At 39.9% G+C, this 25,433-nt stretch overlaps 1 pseudogene; it reads right to left on the reverse strand.

The window, feature by feature from the left end:
* Window positions 1–8,158: 8,158 nt before the first annotated feature.
* Window positions 8,159–14,127, reverse strand: LOC105505944 (annotated as a pseudogene).
* Between the last annotated feature and the right edge of the window lie 11,306 nt (window positions 14,128–25,433).

Below are 25,433 nucleotides of genomic sequence, written 5' to 3' on the forward strand. Positions count from 1 at the left end.
CCCCTCAGCCGCTCCCTTCCTTGTCCCCATGACCCACAGATAGTGGCTGAACCACAGCTCTCTCTTTCTGATAACACTCTTTGGTGTGAAACAGATAAGACTCCAGATTCCTGTTTATTCTAAAAATCTTGAATGGCCTTCTGTAATCATTACATCTTATTATTCTCATTTGATTGTTTTGTTTCCTTTCCGCATTAGATATTTTCTAACCGCTCTTCTGCAGGCAGGACATTCGCAAATGAACACAGCAAGCACACAGGCATCTGTGTCTCTTTTCAGAAGTATCACAAGTGAAAGGAGGATGCCCGTTGCCTGGGGCCCTTTTTATTCCACTTAGCCTGACTGTTGAACTGGCAAGTGCAGGTAACAGCTTTCTCACAGAGTCTCTGAGCACCATGACTGTGTAATGGCAGCTGTGGTTGGAGGGCCCAAAACTGCTGCACAAGTACATTTGCTGTTTCTGAGGAAATAGTATATGAATTGGGTTTTTTGAGTATTGGAAAGAGAAGGCTAAAAGGTGCTTTAATTTATTATTTTCAAGTATATGACAGGATGGGGCATTTTTCCTCCTAAGGAGAATGAAAGCTTTTAATGCCTACAATGAAATATGAAGTAATAAACTTAAAGTAGACAACCTTTCCATTGGTGTGACAAAGCGGCTCCTAACCGCCATGCCTGTGGAAACACTCAAATGTGCAATTGAGCAGATTTGCTGGTGTCGCTCTTGGATATAGTAAAAGTGTGCTTAATAAACGTAGTTTTTCCCCTTTCTGAGTACTCTGTTAATGTTTTTCTCAGTGCCCCTTTCCGAGTGCACTTAATATTTTGGGCAACATGAAGCTAGAATTTGCATGTCTGCTCCTCTTGGAATACATGCCCACCTCTGCCCATCCAGTATGACCTACTTTCCATCTCTTAGGAGAGGAAGAGAGGTGGAACCTGTATTTATTAAACACCTGCCATGCACCATGACCTACAGATGAGAAAACTGAGATTCAGAGACATGAAGTCATCCACTCATGGCCTCTAGCCAGCCTGACTCAAATGCAAGCATCATCCAATCTGCAGCTGCACATTTCTAAAGCCTTTATAATTCACAGCCTCTCGTTTTGCAGAGACTCTCTCTGCCTGGCCTATTTGTTCCAGCTTCCTGGCAGCTTTATTTAGGTGATAATAGAAGAATCCTGCTGCTTTATGAGGTGATAATCCAAGTCCTATGTGGATAACTATTATTTTAGGTTGAGTGGTTTATCCCCTTGATAAAAAGAGGTAGATTATTGTTCTGGAAACCCAAAGTCTTCCTCTTATTCTTGCATTAGATAAAGAAACTTACATATTTACTTTTAGCAGAGGCCTCAAAGCTGAGATGAGCAGACCCTCTGCCAGCAGAAGCCAGGTATCAGAAATGCACTTCCTTCTCTGTTGGCTGAGATTTGAGGAAGTCACCTGCAATTTTAGGGATTTTCACCTTATTCCTTTTATTTGTACTTTTAAAGGGGTTATAGGGTGAGCAACTGTCCCATTTTTCCTTGGGACTGTCCTGGTGTTAACCGTGAAAGTCCTGCATCCCAGAAAACCCTTCAGTTCTGGGCAAACCAGGATGATTAGCAACCCTGCTTCAAACCTCAGCTGGAAGAAATGATAAAAAGACAAAGTGGACAGTTGAGTGGGAACTAAAACAGAAGTTTGTTAAAAAATAATTTACTGTCTCGAGGCATTGCAGCCACTTTCATGTTTTTCTGGTGACGGAGTGGGGTCTTTTAGGAAAACAACCTAAAAATCCATAACTGGGGACTGGCGAAGTAAAATTTGAATGCTCAATCACTGGAATATTATGCTGCCTTAAAATTTAAGAGGGTAGATGTATACATGACCATACTGAATAATTTCCAAGATTGGAACAAAAATAATCATGTATAAATATTTTGCACATGCAATTTATGGAAAAGTACTATATCAATTTTCTCTTTCTGTATAACAATATCACCTCAAACTTAGTGCTTATAACAATGCATACTTATCTTCCAGTTTCTTTGGGTCAGGGGTCTGGGCATGGCTTAGTCGGATTCTCTGCAAGGCTACCATCAAGGTGGTGGCTGGGGCTGTGTTCTCATTTGGAGTTTTGACTGGAGAAGGAGCTACTTTTTCAAACCCATGTGGTTGCTGGCAGAATCCAATACTTGTGGTTGTAGGACTGAGTGATTTCCTCTATCAGCAATGTCTGTCCGTGGGAGGCCGCTCTTGCCTTCTACCAGCTGCCCACAGTTTCTTGTCACACAAAGTTTCCAGCATGCCATTTGCTTCCTCAAAGTCAGCAAGCAAGCAAGAAGCTCAAGCAAGAGAGCACTACAGTCTTCATAACATAGTCACATCATCACACAATCGTCATCACATATAGCCCGCCGCCTTTCCTGTGTTCTCTTGGTCGGAAGCAAGTCATAGGTCCTGCGCTCTTCAAGGGATGGGAGAGCTCAAGGGTGGGAAACTAGAAGTTGGGGGTCATTGGGCCACCGTAAAGGTCTGTCTGCTACAGTGTTTAAGAAACTGGCAGCAGCACCTGCCTCTAAAGAGAGGGCCCAGAGCACAGAGTGGGCAGAGACTTGCTTTCATTATTTTTCACACATTAATTTTGGTTTTCTTTGCCAAGTGCATTCATTACCTTTTTTGTTAAAACAAAACACACACCAAAAAACAAAACAACAAAACAAAAACCTCCAGACAAACACATTTCACCAATTACTTAAGAAAATAAAAACGAGGGACACAATCTTTTTCCCCTGGGTAAATGCCATCGTAAGCCTTTAACTCCAGCACTATATGTGCTTAGCACCAGCATCTGGCCAGCGCTGACATACAACTTCACCTATATATCAAATTCAAGGAGTGTTTTACGACAACTTTAAGACTTTGTAAAGAAATGCTATTGTATCTTAGCCAGGCACAGTGGCTCATGCCTGTAATCCCAGCACTTTGGGAGGCCAAGGCAAGTGGATCATTTGAGGTCAGGAGTTCAAGACCAGCCTGGCAAACATGGTGAAACCCTGTCTTTACAAAATACAAAAAAAATTAGCTGAGCATGGTGGCCTGCACCTGTAATCCCAGCTACTCTGGAGGCTAAGGCAGGAGAATCACTTGAACCCCAGACGCAGTGAGGGGGTTGCAGTGAGCTGAGATAGTACCACTACACTCCAGCCTGGGCAACAGAGCAAGACTCAGTTTCAAAAAAAAAAAAAAATGGTATTGTATCTCTTAAAGACTTTGTTATGGCATATTCAGTTGTTTGGAAAAGTTACACTGTGTAAAGTGGTCCATTCAGTATTAAAGAGTAAACCAGAATAATGCCATTCATAGTACAGAGGAGGAGGCTACAAGCATGCTGATGTTTGCTCACAGGGATGTACTAAGAAGCTGCCTGGGAAGCAAACAACTCTGAGATCTCATAAACCCCCAGCATGGTCCATGGGCCAGCAACATTGCCATCACCTTGAAGCTTGTTAGAGAGGCAGAATTTCTATTCACACGCTAGATTTACTGAATCAGAATTTGCATTTTTAGAAAGTTCAAATGCACGTTAAAGGTTGAGAAGTTTCCTTCTAAACGACCCCATACTACTCTGTAGAGTACAATACAGACCCAGAAAAACTCACCCACGTTTTCACAGTAAATATCCACACAAGAATGCTTATTGCAGTATTGTTTATAAGAGCCCCCCCCAAAAAAATCCTGGAAAAATAAAACTAATTGATCATCTGTAAGGGACTAAAAAATAAACTACAGTGTATTTACCAAAGGAACACTATAAGAAGTTAAAATTAACAAGCTGCAGCTACATGTATCATGGATATATAGATAAATTAACATGTGGATAAATTTCATAAAGATAATATTTAGCTCAAGAAAAAGGAATAAACAAAAGCCCAAGTTGCAAGAAGGAATATACAATACAATACCATTTATGTAAAGGTCAAAGATGTGGTGTATGGAGGCATACATAAGTAGTGAAGTAAGCATGAAAAATGACAAATGCCAAGTTCAAGACAGAGGTTTCACTTGAGGAAAAGGGGAATGAGAAAAGATAAACAGAACATTTTCAGTGTATATTTTTCATGCTAGATGGAAGATACATAGAGGTTTATTGTATTTTCTCTACCTTTTTATATACTAAAAATATTTCACAATTTAAAAAAGTACAGCTTTTCTAGATGATGCCAAATTTTCCTTCAGAATACACATATAGATGTGTGACCTCACAAGCAGTGAGTCCTTACCCAGTCTCAGGTGGTCAGACTTCTAATTTTTGGCTGATCTGCTGAGCAGGTGAGAAATGGCATCATATTGCTGCTTTAATCTTCCTTTCTCTCTTTTATCAGGGAGGTTGAACATGCCCTTATGCGCTTATTGACCATCAACCTTCCTCTTCCAGGAACTGAATTTCACGCCCCTTGTGCACTTTTTCTGTTTATTTGCTTTTCCTTGTTGTTTTGTAGGAAACACTAATTAAGAGCACAGGGAATGCAAGCTGATGTCCTTTTTCTGTTTAAGTTGCAAGTAGGATCTCTCTTAAACCACACAGAGCAAAAGCTAATGGAAGAAGTCCAGATACAAACTAGGTCACATCTTAGGTTTATCACTGCAACCATACACTTAACATTTGTGTTCATTACTGTTAAATGCATTACTATTAATGCATTGTTATTAAATGCATGGCTCTCAAAAAGTAAGGTCAACCCTAAAAATCAAAGAAGCAAAAAATGTTCCTGTATGAAGTTAATATCTTATGGGGTCTTCAAGTTGATGTCACTCTTCTTGCATTAAAAAGTATAAAAACAATCAATTAAACAACTAAATGCATGGGATTAGCAACTCTACATGTTTCTCCATGGTAACATTGTATTACCGTGCAGAGCTTCACAATTTTATTCACTTTTGCTGACATTTTAGGGGGAAAAAAGACAACAAAATAAATTAGCAAAAAAATGTTGAGATTTTCCCAATCAGCTGTAATTTGTGTTACTCCTGTGTGTGTGTGGGTGTGAGTAAGCATGTATGTGGTCTTTAAAAAAATGACAATCTCTGGAAATTACTTAATGGAAGAAATTTCTTTTTGTATTTGATCCTTCTATAGGTGTCACTGTTTATATCTTAAAAGAAAGACACATTTTCTTATTTAAACTAGGAGGAATCAATTTCTTCAGAATGCTGAGAAATCTTTATGCTAAACAATTAAGGAATCTCATTTATGTGGTAGATGTTCCTCAGCATAATTTTGGTAGCAGCCCAAAAAGAGCTTCAGTTCCATTTATCATGGGAAAGGTAACGTTGCCTTGGTGAATGAGACACTTACTGCTTTAGGTAAAAATGGGCCTTTTCTCAGCCCCATAGTGTCAACGGGAATTTTAAGCATTACAAAACAGAAACTTCATAGACATGTGTTATAATGCTTAAGTTTGAAGTTTAACCCTATTTCCAGGGACTGGCTGTATTGCGCTAAGATTTCAGATATACTTAAACTCCTCAAGGATTTGGTCATTTGCTCAGTGATTCTCAACCTTTCTGTGCTCCCCCAGCTCTCAGTGTGCCCCTCAGTTACGATTCAGCCCACATCCCTGCATTGAGCCTGACATTAGGAAATGGAGGAATTGCACAGGCACAGTGACCACCACCAGGCAATGCCAAACTGAGCAGGGCAGGCAGCAACAGCACGTCAAGGACACTGTCTTAGACTGGCCAGGCAAATGGAAGATTAGGAGAAATCCCATCTGCCCAAGATAAACTTTTGCATAATAAACAGTGCCAAGATACTGGGGCCATGGAAGGTCTGTAAAACAGGATCTGTCGTATGTTGAACCAGCCTTGCATCCCAGGGATGAAGCCCACTTGATCATGATGGATAAGCTTTTTGATGTGCTACTGGATTCAGTTTGCCAGTATTTTATTGAGGATTTTTGCATCGATGTTCATCAGGGATATTGGTCTAAAATTCTCTTTTTTGTGTGTGTGTCTGCCAGGCTTTGGTATCAGGATGATGTTGGCCTCATAAAATGAGTTAGGGAGGATTCTCTCTTTTTCTATTAATTGGAATAGCATTAAGAGATATACCTAATGTAAATGACGAGTTAATGGGTGCAGCACACCAACATGGCACATGTGTACATATGTAACAAACCTGCATGTTGTGCACATGTATCCTAGAACTTAAAACATAATAAGAAAATAAATCAAACAAACAAAAACCAGGGTCTGTCTGAGCATTCAAGGAAAGGGGATTCTTAGGAATGACCATGAGTTCACCTAGCTCCCTTCATCAACTTCTTTTCCCAGCTCTGTTTGGAAATTAGTGATTGAGAGTGAAGCCCACCACCTCTGGGCCCATGCAGTTGTGTGTTGTGGATCCATTGGCTGTGTGTGAGCAGGAGCAGATGGGGTCAACCAGTGCCATGAAGCAAACAAGAACAAAGGAGAAACTTACAGAGTAAGAAATTGAGGAGGCTCTGGGACATGAAATAGCTTGCCCACAAATCTCATGGCTAGTTGGGGCATAGCAGAGATTACATCCATAGGTATGACTCTCAAGCAATTATAAGTATCTAATATGGCATAATACGAAGACTAACTCTCCCTCCCGTCTCAGAGTGACAGCATCTTATTACCACACTTCTTGGCCTAATCTTAAGACTTCCAGCTCTCTCTCCCACCCCCCGGTTCGCCCTGTCCCTCTCCACTCCTGTTTCTAGCTGCTCATCTATACTTTCTGGCCACCTTGTCACTAGCTCACCTTGCTTCCCAAGCTGGTCTGGGGACTGCTGTGCTCCAAAATGTGAACACACACAGCCCTTCTTCTCCCTCATCTCTCTCATTTCTCCAAACACTGACTGCAAACACATAGTCAGGTCATGAAAGCACCAAACTTTGTCTGAAGGATTTAACACAATATCAGTGCTTGACAAAAAACAGAAGGTAAATTAAAATAATGTTAACAAATGTAGGTTTGATGGAAAGACACTGTGTTTGTGTTTGACAATTTATAATTGGGTGTCAGACCTCACTGGCCTGACAGTTCATTTGCTGCTTCTTGCTGCAGGGAATATCATAATGATCCTTGTCCTCCATGGGTCCCAGCTGGCTACCATGTAGCTGATCTCTCCAGAGACCTTTCTCTCTATTTTACCACCTCTCTTCTCTGAGTTCAGCCTTCCTCAAATTCTCCTTCCTTCTTGAGCTGCTAAGAGAAAACAGAAATTTCTTATTATTTAATTTGTACAATAATTTTGCTTTCTTCTATCTTCCCACTTTAGACTACCCTTAGGCCTCACCTGTTATCACCAAATATGTCATTCACATATTTTCTGTAAAAAAAAAAAAAAAAATTAAAGTCTCTACAGTTTGTAATACAAAAACAATTCCTTCTTGTTCTTGCATTATAAATTTTAAATTCCTTTAAAATTACAGTGTTTTTATGACCTTACATGTATTAGATTAGAAATCTCAGAATAATTATATTAACATTTCCTCCAACAATTACTGAAAACGGTTTAAGTGATTTTTTGCAGGGATTTTTTTTTCCCTGGGGTATATCCCACTGGGGTTACACAGTCATTTATGTTTTTTAAAATCACTTAGAACAACTTTTCCCTGTGTGATTTTGTCACCAAATGGATAAATAGGTAAGGTCATTCATGGAATTTTACTTTCAATTCTAACTAATTCCTTTTTAATTTATGTAAATTTTTAATAGACAATTTACAAGTTTCTAAAGTAAAATCTGCAATGTGTGGTATGCATCCTTTTTCTTCTCTTGTTCCTCTCAAATCAATCTGGACCTGGTATTCATAATGGTCTTTGCAAAATGCAGATCCTGGGACCCTTCCTCCTTCCTGCTTGCCAACATTCACTCGCTGCTCCAAACACTTTAGCATGGTCAACTGGGCTGTGCGTGAGCAGGCCCTTACCTCCCTCTCCAGCTCCTTCTCCATTCTTACTCTTGATGCTCCAATTAAAACTGAATTCAGTCAGAGGCTTGAAAGTATCAGGCCTTTCTTTTGCTTGAGCTTTTGCCAATTTCACTCCCTTTGTCTGAAGCACTCCCATTGCTCACATACTGTGTGGTTTCACCCCCTTTGTTCCTTTTGTTCAGGCATATGGTTGTGGCTAATCTGCCTTATGGAACAGGAACCGCCCCTTCTTGAAAGCCCAAGCTCTCTGCCTCACACTGGGAGAAGATCCTCTCCACATGCAGAGAACCTTTATAATAATCAAGGAAATATGTCATTTGAGCAACAAATATACAGGTGTCTGCCTGTACTCCATGGTGCCAGCTGTAGCCGCTCCAGAAGGATTCTCTGTAGATCAAGGTCCTCTTCCACGTACCCATGACACTCCACGTACATGACATTCAACACACTGTCATATACATGCCTGCTAATGTGTCTGCATCCTGCACTGAAATGTATACTTTGCGAGGAGAGAGACTTTGTCTATTTGATTCACCATTTTATCCTCAGAGAGAAAACCTTGTCTGACTCTAGGGCCTCCACCACCCTGCATAGGGTGAGCAGCCGAGTGCTCTTCTGCAGTCTACACACTGTGCAGTCACACACAGCAGCCCTGCCTGGCATAAAGTATTTTCTCATTAAATATCTATCGAAATAATTAATCCTTGACTTTGACCTGTACTTCCTAATGGCTTTATTGCTGATCCTCTTTTTCTTTTTAAATTTTATTTTCAGCATTTTGAGCATTCTTTAAACATGAATTTCTCTGAAGAAGATTGCACTACCATTTTTCAAAACAAAGACATTGAGGCTTGCAGTGTGACTTCATTCCATAAGCCGCACACCCCACCCCTCTGCACCAAGATGCCCACCTGATCCACTAACAATGACATGCCTTTTTTTTTTTTTTTTTTTGAGACGGAGTCTCTCTCTGTAGCCCAGGCTGGAGTGCAGTGGTGCGAGCTCAGCTCACTGCAAGCTCTGCCTCCCAGGTTCACACCATTCTCCTGCCTCAGCCTCCTGAGCATCTGGGACTACAGGCGCCCGCCACCACGCCTGGCTAATTTTTTGTATTTTTAGTAGAGACAGGGATTCACTGTGCTAGCCAGGATGGTCTTGATCTCTGGACCTTGTGATCTACCCTCTTCGGCATCCCAAAGTGCTGAAATAGCACTTTTTATTTGAAAGCTGGCTTCTTCTATTTTCAGTTCTTTGAAAGAATAGTAGGTGGTATAGGAGAGGATGCAGCTGGAACCATTACTGTTCTGAAGAGACAGCAGGCCCTGTACTTCACCTGTTTCAAAGCTTGGGAGAATTTGGAAGCAGAAAGTTCACAATTGCTACTTTGTGGTTTTACCCTCATTATTCCTTTTGTACACACATATGGTTGCAGCTAATCTGCCTTGTGGAACAGGACCCACCCCTTCTCCTTGAATGCCCAAGCAGTCTGCCTCACACTGCAAGAAGACCCTCTCCACATGAAAAGAATCTTCAGAATAATCAAGGAAATACATCATTTGAGCACCAAGCCTCCTTTCCTCCACATTGTTAACAGAATTGTTAAAATGCCACTTTTGTTGTAATTAAGGTTCTTCAAAATATGAAGATATTCATGGAGAATGCTTCCTCCCACGTTCCATGAAAACAGAGCTGTGTGCTACAGTGAGAGCCTGATGCCCCCTTTACAACCTGCATTCTAAAGACAGGGCAGCTACTCTGCCAGCCCCTGGTTGGGCCCTTTTTAGTCCCTCTCTAAAAGTCTTCAAAACTGGAAATATTACACTGATAAAGTATTTTTAGAACTGTGCTTTGTGTTTTTCTGCTTAAACAACAGGGAGAACACATGTAAGTGGTATAGGAGGAGGATCTGGACATAGATCTAGCTCCTCTTCAAGCATTCTTTCCAAGTCTCCTTGTTTTGCTTCCTGAAATATTTATATGAGCAAATACCTCAATTTATCATAAGGAAAGTCTGGGATGACATAGTCAAATACACTCATCCATAAAGAAAGAAGATAAAAACTCGCAATGGATACTAAGGTGGCCAACTGCCATTCAACATTTAGATCTGTTAACAGCAATAAGTAAATACTGGTGAAATCGGTTTTTTTCTTTCACTTCAAGAACTGGGCAAGTACATCGTCATGGAAATAATTCTCTGAAGAGCAGATTTAAAGATTTGTGTTGGGAAAGACTAAAGGTGACTCTTTCTCAGGTCCCTAAAGCAGGGGCAGAGCTCTTAGGCTGTCCAAAAAATTCACTTATTTTTTTTTCTGCATTTAACAGTTTTACAACCACACTTTTAAAAAAGCATTTAACATGATTTATCTGAAATTATTTTTCTATCAGTTTTATATGTTTCTATCTTTTCATAGGCTTATTTTTTATCTTTTTAAATGAGTTTTAATTTTTAATGAACAATGATGTTTGCTTCACTAGAGTGTAAGCTCTATGGGGAAAAACCTTTCTCCACTATATTCTCAGCAACAAATACATAGCAGAACATCAATAAATATTTGTTAAATAACTTTTCAGAACCACCTACTATGAGTAATAATATCATTAAAATAAAAGTGTTTACTGGATTCTTACTCTACGATTGATACATTCTGAGGATTTTACATGGATTCTTTCATGCAATGCTCACAAAACTACAAGATAGGGATGGTTATTATTATAGTTTTACCAGATGAGAAAATAGAGGACCAGAGAAAAACAGGTATGAGACAAGTTACAGACAGGAACCGGCAGACTAGTCTGCAACCAAAGGCAATTTAACTCCAGGATCCGTTAAACCATTACCCTCTACTGTCTTTGAGGTCGGAGACACAACGAAGGAAAGTAATCAATATGACAAAAAAAAAGTGGAGGTAGCCGTCACTGTATATGATTCCACTTTGCGTGAATTTCAGTCATCATGGTTTAGTTGAATAATGTCAGTGCCCCAACAACTTAGGTGTTTTGTTGTTGTTTTTGTTGTTGTTGTTGTTGTTTGAGACAGAGTCTCACTCTGTCCTCCTGGAGTGCAGTGGCATGATCTCAGCTCACTGCAACCTCTGCCTCTTGGGTTCAAGTGATTGTCCTGCCTCAACCTCCTGAGTAACTGGGAGTACAGGCATGCACCACCATGCCTGGCTAATTTTTGGATTTTTGGTAGAGACATAGTTCCACCATGTTGGCCAGGCTGGCCTTGAATTCTTGACCTTAAGTGATCCACCCGCCTCGGCCTCCCAAAGTGCTGGGATTATAGGTGTGAGCCACTGTACCCACCCAACATCTTCGTTTAAATTTTAGTTCCCATGGTAGATTGTGAATAATGGCATGAAGTACACATTTTGCTGCAAACTCTTCACTCCTTAAATCACTTTGTAAATCACAGATGTACATCGTGATCAGTAACCAACCTAACCACTTCTTTCATAGTGTACTGGTGATTGGTCGCTGTTGCATTTGTTATTTGTTCAGTTTCCACGCAGACAACAAAGCATGTAGTTGTGTTGCCTCTTTGTCTCCCAGCGATAGACCCATGTGACATTTTATAAAAATAGGCAATCAAGAGAGGGAATTGGCCAACAAAGCTGTCCAACAAAAAATGAAAATTGATAGCATTGCATGTGAAATTCAAATCAAACATAAATGGATTCATAGAAGCAATAGCCAGCCATAGGAATGTTGATGCTGCTGCCATTGAGAGACTCAGTATGCAGCCAGAGGAGCTTAGTGAAGGTGAGCTTATCAACCTAAATAGGGAAATGGTTGTGAAGAAAAAAATGAAGATGTCGTAGAGGAAGTCAAGCTGGTAAGAACTTCACATTAAAGGAATTCTCAGAGACACTTCAAGACATTGAAGACACAAAGAATACAATGCTGCAAGCTGATCCAAATTTAGAAAGGAGTATGACAATTGGATGAAGCACTGAAAAGATGCTGGCTCCATGTTGTAAATTTTATGATGAGAAGAAGCTAAGCACTGCCTATTCTCTCTTTTTCTATGGAAATTAACTTTTATTTCTATAACATATAAAAGGTATAATTAGGACTTAGATAAAACCAATAATCTGCACACATAAACAAGAATTATGTGAAATTAGGTTATTTATGTATCTGTTTAAACCAGAGGGAGGAGGAGGAACAGGATGAGGTCCAGTAGGCCCACCGTTAAGTTCTCCTTAGCTTCTGTGTTCAGTGAAGGTAGCTTGCCAGGCAGTGCCCCAGGATGACAGTGTGGAAAAGGAGAGTGGGGAGTGGGGAGGAGTGATGGTGAGGAGTTGTGAGACTTCTGGGCACAGCTGTGCCGGAGGCACTTGAGGGGAAGCATGCCTGAGATAGAAACAGTCTTGTCCACACCCAGCAGGTGGGACTTGTCAGTGGGGGATGAACCAAGGATCTTTGCAGCTCCCAGTTGGCACTCCTTAACATGCTTATCTAATGCGGTGCAGGAGGAGGCAGGGATGAGAGGTCAGCCCACAGAAGGGAAATCGAAGGGAGCAGCCGCCACAGGTGCCTTGCCCAATGCTGGCGGTTATGTGCACAAGGGCTGCGGCTGAACGGTGCTGACAGCAGAGCTCACAGAACTACTGCATTTCAAATTTCAGATACATTCTGGGAAGGGCGAACTGGTCTATGAGTCACATAATACACAGAGGGGTGCCGATAATCCAAAAAACTTAGCAAAACACCTTTCGTGCCCATGATCCAGGCTTCAGGGAGCCAAGAAGAAAGCCCAAAGGCCTGCCTAGGCCTGCAGGGCTCACGTCCACTGGGAATCCTTCCCAAAGCCTCTCCTGACACTTGTTTTCTGTTTGTTTGTTTGTTTTTTGGTTTTTGGTTTTTTTTGAGACAAAGTCTCGCTCTGCCCAGGCTGGAGCGCAGTGGCGCGATCTCGCCTCACTACAACCTCCGCCACCCGGGTTCCAGAGATTCTCGTGCCCAACCCCGTGAGTAGCTGGGATTACAGGCGCGCGCTACTGAACCGGTGAATTTTTGTACTGTAGGGCTGGGACTTCACCACGTTGGCCAGGCTGGTCTCGACCTCCTGGCCTCAAACCATCTGCCCGACTCTGCCTCCCAAAATGCTGGGATTACAGGCGTGGGCCACCGCACCCGGGCCATAGTTTTGTTCTGCCATCTTGAGAACAAGCTGTCGTAGTTATTTCGTGGCTGAAATGGGATCTGCTCATGATTCACCGTCATTCCGGGAATGATCACAAACATTTTCCTAGGACCTTCGGATCCCACTTCATCTGTTTCACAGGAGACTACAGCTAGCTCCTGCCATGTGTGAGACTTCCCTACCAGACCCCGGCCATCATGGGGCAGACACCGTGGTCATAAACTGTAAAATTGGTTCCCCTGAGGTTGGATCTGAGTTTGTCAGTATAACTTTCTCCTTTACGAGATAAATCAGTTGGATCAGTGAAGATAAGACAGTTGGATGATCTGCTCTTTTTCCGCTTTCTAGCTGTAAAAAGAAATGTCTTCTGATTTTCTTCTTTTCCTAAGTATATACAGTAAGTGGAGCAAGGGCCCCAATCCATTCCTTTTTTTAATCCCTGATTATATGACATTTTACTGTGACACTTTAAGGGAAGGACTTTACCTAAAAGTCCTCCAGGCCCTCCGCTTCTCCCAGCCGGTTATGCGGCGGTTGGGCTGCAAAATCGAAAACGGAAGGGAAGTCCTCCAGGTCCTCCACTTCTCCCAGCCGGTTATGCGGCGGTTGGGCTGCAAAATCGAAAACGGAAGGGAAGTCCTCCAGGTCCTCCACTTCTCCCAGCTCGTTATCGGCGGGTTGGGCAGCAGCACCGGAACCGGAAGCAGCTGCATCTGTGGTCGAGTGCAGGCTGGATACTGAATTGGGTCTTCCTGTTTCTGAATATGTAGCCTGGGATCTTATTTTCTTTCCTTCTTCTTCACTATCACTCTCCTCATCAAAGTTCAGACTATCTGAGATACTATTGTTTTTGGAAAAATCTTCTGAAGATCTGGCTTGGAAGCAGTATCCGAGGTGTTTTCCCCATCAACACTCTCTTCGGTATTTTCTCCCAGAACAAGGGAGCTGACTGGAAGAACATGAAATTTGGTTTCCAAATCTTGAGCATCTGGCTTCAGGACAGCAGCCGGACCATATTGCCATGTCGACAACATTGCTGTGGGAGTAAGAGAATCCACCAAAGGAGTGCGCTCCTCATTGGCCTTTGGCTTCACCCAACTTAGCCTGGCTTCTGGATTTGGCTGCACCATGAATGGCTGAAGGTGCTTTTTTCTCTGCTCCTTCTTGAGTAGTGCTTTCTGATCATCCAGCACCAGCTGTTAAAGTTTCATCGTCTCATCATGAAAGACCCTGTCCCCACTGGAACCAAGCCGGCAGCGCCAGGCGTCCGTGCCCACCACTGTTTAAGTGGCAACCATGTCCCCACTCCTAGCTGCCCGTGGCTCTAAACTACTCTTAACAGCTTGTTGGCCGGGCGTGGTGGCTCACGCCTGTAATCCCATCACTTAGGGAGGCCGAAGCAGGCGGATCAGGAGGTCAAGAGATGGAGATCATCCTGGCCAACGTCGTGAAACCCCGTCTCTACTACAAATACAAAAATTAACTGGACATGGTGGCGGGCGCCTGTAGTCACAGCTACTCAGGAGGCTGAGGCAGGAGAATCGCTTGAACCCAGGAGGCAGAGGTTGCAGTGAGTTGAGATCATGCTATTGCACTCCAGCCTAGCGACAGAATGAGACTCCATCTCAAAAAAAAAAAGAAAAAAAAGAAAAAATAGCATGGTTGGAGAGTCTAGCAGGGGAGTGCAGCTACTCCTATACCTTTGATCGAAGACTGGTCCTCTTCTCTGGGAGATGGACGTCCTCTTCCACGGAGTGCGCACTTATTGAGGGACACACATAAAGCGGTGAGGGAAGAAGAGCACACACGCCTCACTAGCCAGGTCGCCGAATCAACCCTGGCGATCAATAGGGTAACAGACGTCTCAGCCAGATCGCTCTCATATCCTAAAGCACTCTTAATAAATTTTTTACAAATAATGAAATACTTTCATTCTCAGTGTTTGTTTTCTAGTACACTAAATATTAATTTTACTATTTTCATCATTTTTAGTACATTTACAAACACGACAAGAGTAATGTTTTCACAAAAAATTTTTAAAGGTTACAGAAAGAATTTTTCACATTGACTATTAAAACCATTTTGCATGGTTTCAGTTTACATCTGCAAAGTAGGGACAGCTAGTATTCAAAAGAACTTCATGAGTAAATAGTAAACATCTTTGAACTATGAACCACAAGTTTAGATGGTTCAAAGTATTGCTATCTTCTTGCAATATGTGTCAAGGGAAAGGCTTTAAGAGTCTAGCTAGCTTACAAGTCCCATGGGAAAAGCTGATTCCATGAGAACAGGAAGGTGTAAGGAGAAAAGGGCTGGCTTTTGAGAAGCAAGAATCTGAATTATATATTGGCTTATCAATTCTATAGTCTTGAGCACTCATTCAATAGCTGAGACTTTTGTCTCATCTGTAAAATTTAGAGTAATACAGTTTTTGCAGGATAGTTCCGTGTATGAGAAAAATTATGCAGGCGTGTGTATACATGTGATGTGGCAGAGATCAAAGGGCAGCCTGCTGTTTTGGATGACTGTGGACATCCCCATGGAGGGCATGGCCAGGTCTGCATGGTTAAGGTGAGGCCAATAGCTGGGGCTAGCTATGTGGCATCTTGGATTTTCTAATAAAAATTTTAAATATTCCAGAAAAGATTTGCAAACTCTGCAGTTTCTTTTCACATACCCTTGTTTCTCTGATTCCACATTTATAGGAAACCTACCTTAGCTTCTCTGTTTCTCTTTTTGTTTGAGTACAGTACAAAGAGAATGAAATTTTAATAACTACTATTATGTGTTTACATATAATGAGGCTATTTCCGTGTTCGCACAGATGGTCTCAAATAACTAAATGTTATTACAACTAGTTCTCATAAATATGGAGCTTCTCTACTAGTTTCTTTGATCCCTAGCAATAAAATATTGTTATTTTGATATTCATTTTTGTAATAAACTTTTAGACTATGCTGGAAATTTGCTAGAAATGTAAATTGGTTATGTTTCTTTTGTAGGAGAGTCAGAAGAAGAGTTTTTTTTTTTACATTGAGCATGCTCCTGCCTGGAGTCTGCATAAATATATTTGGGTTGGTGGTTTGTTAGCTGGGATCTGAAAGACAGTTGAGGGATGCCAGAGTTGTCCTTGGAAAGAGTCTTGGCTTCTGCTTGTCTCTCCAGCTTGAATCTTACTACTTCTCCACACATTTTCCTCTAAACACCCTGAGTTAGGGGTCTATTTTCCTGAAGCTCATGTTTTTCCTCATCTCTGTACCTTAAAATAATGTAATAGTACAAGAAAGAGATGTGACGGACCCAACTCAGGTAGTGCCAGAGTGGATGAAGAGCAGGTCTCATTGGGAAAGAAGTTAATGAACCAGATCCAAGTGCCCTGGATCCACATGTAAATTCCTTACCAACATAAGAAGACCTATTGATATCTGCCCCTGTATGCAACTGCCTATCATTTTCTCCACCAGCCATAGGAACCATGAACTTTAAGCATCCTCTAACCCTGTAATCTGCCACTTGTTCTATATTCACCTTTACCTGGTCTATTAGCCTGATACAATTTTCTTCCCAATTTTGCCTCCTTTAGTTCCCAGAGAAAACTTGTTGCTTTATCTGACTCTGGTGGACTGAGTATTTGTGCCCCACTCCTCCAAATTTGTATGTTAAAGACTAATGCTCAGTGTGGTAGTATTTGAGGGTGGAACTTTTGGAAGGTAATTGTGTCATGAGAATGGAGCCCTCATGAATGGGATTAGTGTCCTTATATAAGACACAAGAGAGATGATCTCCCTCTTGACTATGTGAGGATACAGCAAGAGGCAGCCATCTACAAACTAGGAAGAGAGCCCTCACCAGACACAGGCTCTGCTGGCACCGTGGTCTTGGAAATCCTGGCCTCCAAAACTGTGAAAAATATAATTTGTTGTTTAACGCACACAGTCTGTTTGTTTGTTTTTTCATTATAGCAGCCCAAATTGACTAAGACACTGACCTCCCTTGGTAGAATTAAGCACTTTTGCCAGTTGTTCAAAAGGTGCCTTAAGTATACTTCTGCTAAGATATAATATGTATAAACTATAACATATATATTATTTTGTTGTTGGCATCAGAGTTACTGTTATGGAAATAACTGTTTTTATTTAAGAAAATAACACTGAAAAACTGAAGTTAACAAAAAGTAAGGCCTCAGAGGGATGAGTTAGTAGGAACACAGAGTTAGATTAAAGAACTGTGTCCCCAGAAAGTCAGTATGGAGCTGGGAGAAGACAGAAGAGAGAGAAGTTGGTAGCAAGCTGAAGATATATAAAGAACATGGGGAAATTACCAGAAGGTAGAAATTGCCAGAATCATCGAGAGACTTAAGAAGAGAGAAATCTAATATTCAGCTTAATGTCTTCTCCCATATCGTTATGAGACAAAATCCTCTCGTGCCATTACTTCAACTTATCCCCAGTGAAAGTCCACTTCCCATGGTGGCATCAAGAGAGTGGAATTTTGGGGTGTAAAGGAGAAAGATCTGTAGCCTGTGTTTCAGTTGCCATCAAGACAGAGAAAAAGGGACAGGGATCAAATAAAACACATAGTAGAGAAAAAGAATTCTAAAGACAGAGGGTCACCATGTCGACAAGGAAATTTAGAAAAAGAAATCCTTCCTTCATTCCAGATCCCTGCCTCTACTCCCCACTGTGAGCCACGTACAATGCCAGTCATTTTCCCACCTGTAAATTTAGAGGGATAAACTAGATGGTCCCTCAGGGCCCCTTATGCTTTAATATTCTATGAATCTATAAAGCTTTGCACTGAACTAGAGGAAAATGATAAAAGTTGTATCCTATTGTAGAAAAATGTTTGGTGATAAGAATTAACTTGATTAGGCACAGGAGATGATATAAATAATGACAATCATTTAACACCTAAGTAAGAAAAAGAAAAAATAAAGAGAAGTATTCTCAGGGCACCCAAAAATGGCTTGTTTAGATTCTTCTGGCAGCTTTGTAGCATCTGTTCTAAAAATTATGATGTGTTTTGAAATTACTACCTGAGTGCATATACAATGTGTGTCAGACATTTATGTAATTATGTTCTTTAAAAAAAATAGTTCCAGTATCTGTTGGATACAAACATGCTGATATAAGCAAAAATCAATTCCCCATTCTCTCCAAACCTGGCAATTTAAAGATAGTTAACATAGGCTGTCAGGTAACAATTAATAATAAAGGATTGATCCAATCAATTGATTAAAATGCAATTATGTGGAAGGAAAATATTAAATTATTTCTATTTATCCACCAGAAGCAATTATCTGATTGTGTTTAAGTAATTCCAGTTACAAAAAGCTACTATTTGGAAGAAGAGGAGTAAATGTGTTGGTTAGGTCTACCCATATAAATGCTGGAATGTCTGTCTGTTTTGCAATGGAGAGACTAATGGAAGGAGGGAGGGGAAACTGTTGAAATTTCTAAAATGAGCAGATATTGATGTGACTAAGTCAATTTTCCATTAGTCATTTATTAACTTGATGCATACAGAACTAGTGGCATACTGTGCAAAGTTCTGGCTCCAATGCTTATTGTTTGTATGATCTTAGTTACTTAGCACACACATATATGTGTGTATTACTTTGGTTAGAAAATTTTGTCAAAAGAAGGGAATTAGAGAAGGTATTAATTATGTAAGAAATAAGCAAGTGTTCTTTGTTGTAATATTGGGAAGAAAATTAAAGGATTTAGAGGCAATATAACATAATTGTAGAACAGGTATAGGCACCCTGGGAACCAGAAAGGACCTGCTATGTATTTATTGCCTACTATATTCCAGACATTGGAATAGGCCTATTACCTGTGGCAATTCATAGAAACTGTCTAACATTCTAAGTAGTTATTATTATATCCATCTTACAAGTAAAGGGATTGAGGGCTCAGGGATGCCAAGTTAATTAGCTAAGATCACAGAGCTGGCAAATGGGTAAGTCATGATCAGGCTCAAGCCTGTAGACAACAAACTTAGGGCCTTTGCACTGCTGCATGGCACTTCTGTCATGATTAGGCATGGAGATTGTAGCCACTAAGACTAGATATCTGAAGCAGCATTTCTTAAACTTTTGGGTCTCAGGACTATTTTACATTCATAAAAAAAGTATTGAGGACTTAAAAGAGCTTTGTTTAATGTGACTAATATTATCTCTGCATAGCATTTTAGAAATTAAAATGGAAAAAAATTCAAATTATTATTTTAAAATGAGAATTCTAAACCCATTACACAGTGGCACAAATAATATATATTTATAAAAAATAAGACTTACCAAAGCAATAAATACTAGTTAGAAGAGTGGCATTGTTTTACAGTTTTTGCAAACCTCCTTAATGTTTGCCTTACTAGAGGATAGGTGGACTCTAATTCAGTAATTTGGATATGTTGTTTTAGTTGAAATACATGGGGAAAAAAAGGAGTATATTTCGGAGTCATTTCAGATAATTCTGGACATTCTTCTTTGATACAACACCAAAACTCAACACATGGTAATTTCTTAAAGATTAGTTGCATTGTGGAATATATGAAATGTTTCATGTCTTTAAGTTAAAATTTTTGCCTATCTTCACTTGGAATAGATCTTTATCCTTGTTTGACATTTTATTCTTATGCAATATTCATTTGGAACCTATTGGTTTATTAAGTTAAACAGTTTCCTAATATTGACACATTTCATTATTCAATGCAAACAAAATAACATTTGCTAATATTACCCCAAATCTCATCAAAAAAGCCTTTAAAAGTTGGGAAGCTGTCAAACTCATGAAACAGATATAAATTTTCCATAATTCTAATTTTCACATGAAAGCTTGAACTCGATTACTGGAAACAAATGTTGTCAGTTGTGTTCCCTGAAAGGACAGGTGCATTTTGTTGATTTTCCAAAACTCTTGGCCAAATGCAGAAGTCTGAAAATCACAGTTTGTCTGTTAGTCACTCTTTCAAAAGGAAATAATGTTCCGTGAAAAAAGCAGTTAGTTCGGCTTGCAACTCAAGTAATTGCACAAGTGCGTTTGCACAAGACAGCTATGGATTGAAGAATACAGAAATGCTTTACACATACTCCCCATTTTGTCACACACAACCTTAAAAGCATGTTCATTTCAGAATCTAGATGTTTTAAGAATTAATAATAAATTTTACTGCTTCATTAGGAACATTTTGAGTGAGACTGAAATATTCCTTTTTTGCTGTAAGTATGTGGAGGTGAAGAAAGTGATGACTATTAGCGCAGCTTGATACCAATGCCTTGGTTTGTGCTATGGGACCAGCAGTTAGACCTACCATTACATTTGCATCAGCAGGGTCAATGATAAACAGTGAGAAGAACAAAACACATTTTTAGTAGTATTACAAAAATAGCTTTGACATCTTGGAATCCTCAAAAGAATCCAGAGGACCTTCAGAGATATGCAGATCACACTTCGAAAGCCAGGGTCTAAAGGATTATCTTAATGATTACATAATTTAAAAATGTCAAACTGATGCTCAGATAAATTTGCTAAGCAAAAGCCTTAAATGTGTATGTTTTAATTAAATAGAAAACCTGTGTTTTACAGCATTTAACGTTTGCAGGGAGTACAAGAGTAGGCAAATTATGTCAATGCACACAGAGACACATAGATCCTCCCTCAACCTTTTTTTGGTTTAGGAGCTTCTTTAGGTTGGATCAAAGTCATGGAACTTTAAATTATTATTATTATTATTATTATTATTATTATTTGAGTTGGAGTCTTGCTCTGTCTCCCAAGCTAAGTGCAGTGGCAAGATCTCAACTCACTGCAACCTCCACCTCTCATGTTGAAGTGATTCTCGTGCCTCAGCCTCCCAAGTAGCTGAGACTACAGGCATGTGCCATCACGCCAGGCTAATTTTTGAATTTTTTTTAGTAGAGACAGGGTTTCACCGTGTTGGCCAGGCTGGTCTCGAACTCCTGACCTCAAGTGATCCTCCCACCTCAGCCTCCCAAGGTACTGGGATTGCAGGCGTGAGCCACCATGCCCAGCATATGTTCTATTTTTAAATGATTAATGGGAGGAAAACTTACCTTCAGAGAAAGACCCAACAGTTTGTCACATCAGCCCTGTTAAAGTTTCTGAACTTCTTGGTGAAAGTAAATTTTATACAATCCTTCAGTATTAGGAAAGGTCTACAAAAGGAAGAGGAAAAAGTGGGAATGACGGGGAGATAATAAAGGAGGAGATGAAGTGTTCAGTAGGTGACACAGTGGTTGAACTTGCCTTCTTTACATTACTCCAAACAACTCCTTCCAGGTGATGAGAATCTGCAAAATTGTGGAGGATTCCCTTTTACCATGATGTATTAGTAAGTTCTCTTATTGCTATAAAGAAATACCTAAGACAGGGTAATTTATAAAGAGAAAAGGTTTCATTGGCTCACAGTTTCACAGGTTGTACAGAAAGCATGGCAGCATCAGCTTGTCTTCTGGGGAGGCCTCAGGAACCTTACAATAGTGGCAGAAGGCAAAGGGAGAGTGGCACTTCACATGACTGGAGCAGGAGGAAGAAAGAGAAGGAGGAGGTGCTTCACACCAGATCTCATGACAACTTACTATTGTGATGACAGCACCAACAGAATGTGTTAAGTAATGAGAAATCACCCTGATGATCCAATCACCTCCCAACAGGCCCCACCTCTGACATTGGAGATTACAGTTCAACATGAGATTTGGGTGGGGGCACAGATCTAAATCATATCACATGGATTTCTATTCAGCATTGTCATAAATAGATTTGTTTCCTTAAAATTAAAGATTTGAGGTACTACTATATATTTTAAAATACACAATCTGGATGGTAATGTGTACAGATAACAAGAAGCCAGCATCGATTTAATGTTCACCATACATGGGTCATACTTCTTAAACTGAGCAGAGATCCAAGTCAGCTGGGCTGAGACACCTGAACTATATGGGTTTATAGATTTCTACATTTTACTCATACAACAATAAGTACTAAGAAAACTTGCGAACAAAGCATTTTTATTTTGTAGAAAAGCAGCTTAACCGATGGTTAAAACTGTAGCCCCTGAAACAGACTTGCTTGAGTTTCAGCTCCACTTCCACCATTTACTATATATGTGACCTTGGGTGAGTCCTGTAATCTCCCTGTGGTTCAATTCAGTTCCTTCTGTGATATGGATATCAAGATAATAATTTCTAATTCATAGAGTTATTATAAGGGTTAAATGAGTGAATATATGGGAAGTGCTTACAACCAAGCACTACAAGGAGTTTGTTCTCATTGTCATCAACATCATAATCAGTATCATCATTACATGGTTTAGCAGCTTTTCTCACTTTTTAAATAAAATGTCTCCACTGTAGTAAACTCCAAGCCAAGTAGTGAATTAAGCACACATACCGCTTTTTAGAAGGACACTTAATCCTTGTGAATTCTGCTTACTTGAGATCCCTCTGTCATTCAAGGGAATTTTACATGAGTTTTCATGGGATTCTTTGATCTATTGCTGGAGATGAGAGTTCCATTCAAAAGCTTCCAATTGCACTTCATCCACGTTTCTATTCTCAAAGACAACATAACAGCAGTTTCCATGTTGAAATTTTTTTCCACATGCACTCAATGAGAATGCAGTGTCTCCTTTAGTTCAATTTTCATTTTTATTTGTTTTTCTAATCTTCCACAAGCTCTATTTAACCAAATAACCCACAAGATTTTCTTTTTGACTCTTTTTTCACAATTTCTCTCCTGACTTCCATTCTTTGTGCAGATTTGAAACTAATGATTGTCAGTTGGAATAAACAAAACTTCCCTAAGCATCTCCTTTTCAACCCACATACTCTGCTCCATTCTTTACTAGGCAGGTGCAGCCTCAGGGTAGGTGATTTTTGCTTTATGCATCAATGCTTATTTGAGTTAGCTTGGAGCTCACAGGGATTTTGGTTATTTGGAGATATTTTGTACCTCAGCACACAGAAGGAATATTGTTGGCAAGGGAAGTTGTGGAATGACCTGGAAATTCCTTTTTGTCGTGAAGCAGGACCCTAAAGCTGAAAAGCATTTCTTCGTTCTGGAGAGAAAGACACACAGAGACACAAAATGAACATCACCACCAATAACAACTGCCTGTGTCAATGCAAACAAGATCCAGAAATCAACCAGCTGAAGAATTAACTAGCCACACAGTCGTTATCTTATATCGCAACAAGCTCAGGGCAAATTAGCATTCCTAAAACAAGATCCTGCTTGTCCCAAATGAAATCTCCATGCACTATATCCCATCATCTCTTTTGGTTTAGGGTTCCCTTAGAATCTTTTCTAAGCAGAGTAAATTAGGAAGGTGTTGTTTTTCTAACATGCAGTCTTTAATACACACTACATTTCTTTTTACAAAGGACTCTTACGATGGAAAATTTTTTGAAACAGTTATCTGTGGGTTAAGTGAATTATAAGGTAGGTTAGGAACTGCACCTCATCGGTGAAAAAAAAATATGCACATTCACTAATTTTGCCAGTTTGGTTCATATTCATTGGAAGACTCATATTTTATAGAAAGAGATCGTATAAACAACCCATCTTCATGTTGCCTTTCTCAGCAATTAATATATTTGACTAAGAAGGCATTTCAAGCTTTCCATTCTTTGAGGCACTTTTATTTCTAATAAGGTTCTCTGCCCTCTAGTGGTTGTTTTGTTTGTGGCATTGGTGTCAAGGTAATGTACGATTAGAAAGCAAAATTTTGCCTAAGGATTTTTAAAGGAGTGATTGTGCTCTCAATTTAACATTTAAAGTGGTTTCTGGAGGACCATTATGATGCCAAGGGATTCTAGGATGACTTTACCTCATGTTGCACAAAGATAGGTGTAAACCTCTACTTTATTTTTCAACCTATTTCTCTGTGCTGGGGGATCTGTTTCATTTAGGCTACATATTACAGTTTATTATAATAATTCATTCTTTCCATTTGAAAGTTAAAAGAGAAGAGTTTATGTATGGCCTTAAATTCTGGCTGCTGGAGCAAAGGTTTGAAATTCAGTCCTCCGAAAAGAGGAAAATGAGTCCCCTCAATTTTGAAGGCTAGAGGTACATCCATATGGTGTTTTGTGGGGCCCATCTTCCCGTCTTCAAGTCCAAGGAACTCTGCGGGAATCTGGTCATACTCATGCTTGGGCTTTGAAGAAGCCAAGGTGATTTGGAAAATATGTTCTGAGATGTAACAGCTGCGGCTGCATGATCAAAGGCAGATTTATTTTGGCACAGCTGCCAGGCCCTCGTTTTGCCTTCTGTAAATTTTAATTCCTAGTAATTATTGGAAGTGACACCAACTCTTGTTAATTAACCCCTTTGACACAAACAGAAGGTGTGCTTCCTCCAGAGGAAGAGATCATGGTGTGGCTCTCTCACCCCCTTATTCATCAGCCCTCGGAAGATTAAGATGATCGGGTGGATTGGTTTGGAACTGCTATTTCATATTAATCTAAGAAGCTATGCTGTCCATTACTTATATGATGATAGGAGAAAGGAACAGTTCTAAATAGGCAACCAGAATGAAGAAGAGATATCAAGTGTTACAGAATATGCCCAGTGCGGTTACAGCATGACTTCAGATCACCTTTTCTACAATTCTTATGTCATATTCTCAAAAGATTATTGTTTTAAATATTTATATTGTGGAATAAACTATATATGTGTTGTGTGTATGTGTGTGCATAGTTTAAAAGAATAATGAGAAAATAAATACCCTTGTACCCACTACCTTTATGAGGTAATGCCAAACTGTTTTCCAAATTGATGTGTAAATGTTCCTTCCTAACAGCTCTGTAAAAAGAGTTTACTGCACCTCACTGCCTCAGCAATACTTCGTATTATCCAGCTTTTAAATACATACCAACCTGATAGACATGAAATGGCGGTTCTCTGTTGCTCAATCTTGTGTGTCCCTGAATTCTAACAAGTTTAAGCAACTTTTCCTGTATCTATCGATCTATTTTTACCTATAGTTTCTACTGAACCATTTGTCTTTTTATTCATTTGTAAAAGTGCTTTATATCTCCTAGATATGTAAGGTCAGGGGTTTATATTGCAAATATCTTCTCCTGGTTTGAGGCTTGTCTTTTTCCTCTCCTTATGCTATAGTTTGATGAATAGAAGTTCTTAATGCTTTCATGGAGTTGAATTTATCAATAATTTATTTGTGGTTTATGCTGTTGGTGGCTTGTTTAAAAAATCCTTTTTCCTCTAGATTCTTAAAATAGTGTCCTATGCCATCTAAAGTGTTACTGCACTCTTTTGTATCTGTGGTAAAGCAGGCTAACTGTCCAC

Source organism: Colobus angolensis, unplaced genomic scaffold, assembly GCF_000951035.1.
Source record: "Colobus angolensis palliatus isolate OR3802 unplaced genomic scaffold, Cang.pa_1.0 Scaffold13, whole genome shotgun sequence".
Classification (NCBI taxonomy): Eukaryota; Metazoa; Chordata; class Mammalia; order Primates; family Cercopithecidae; genus Colobus; species Colobus angolensis.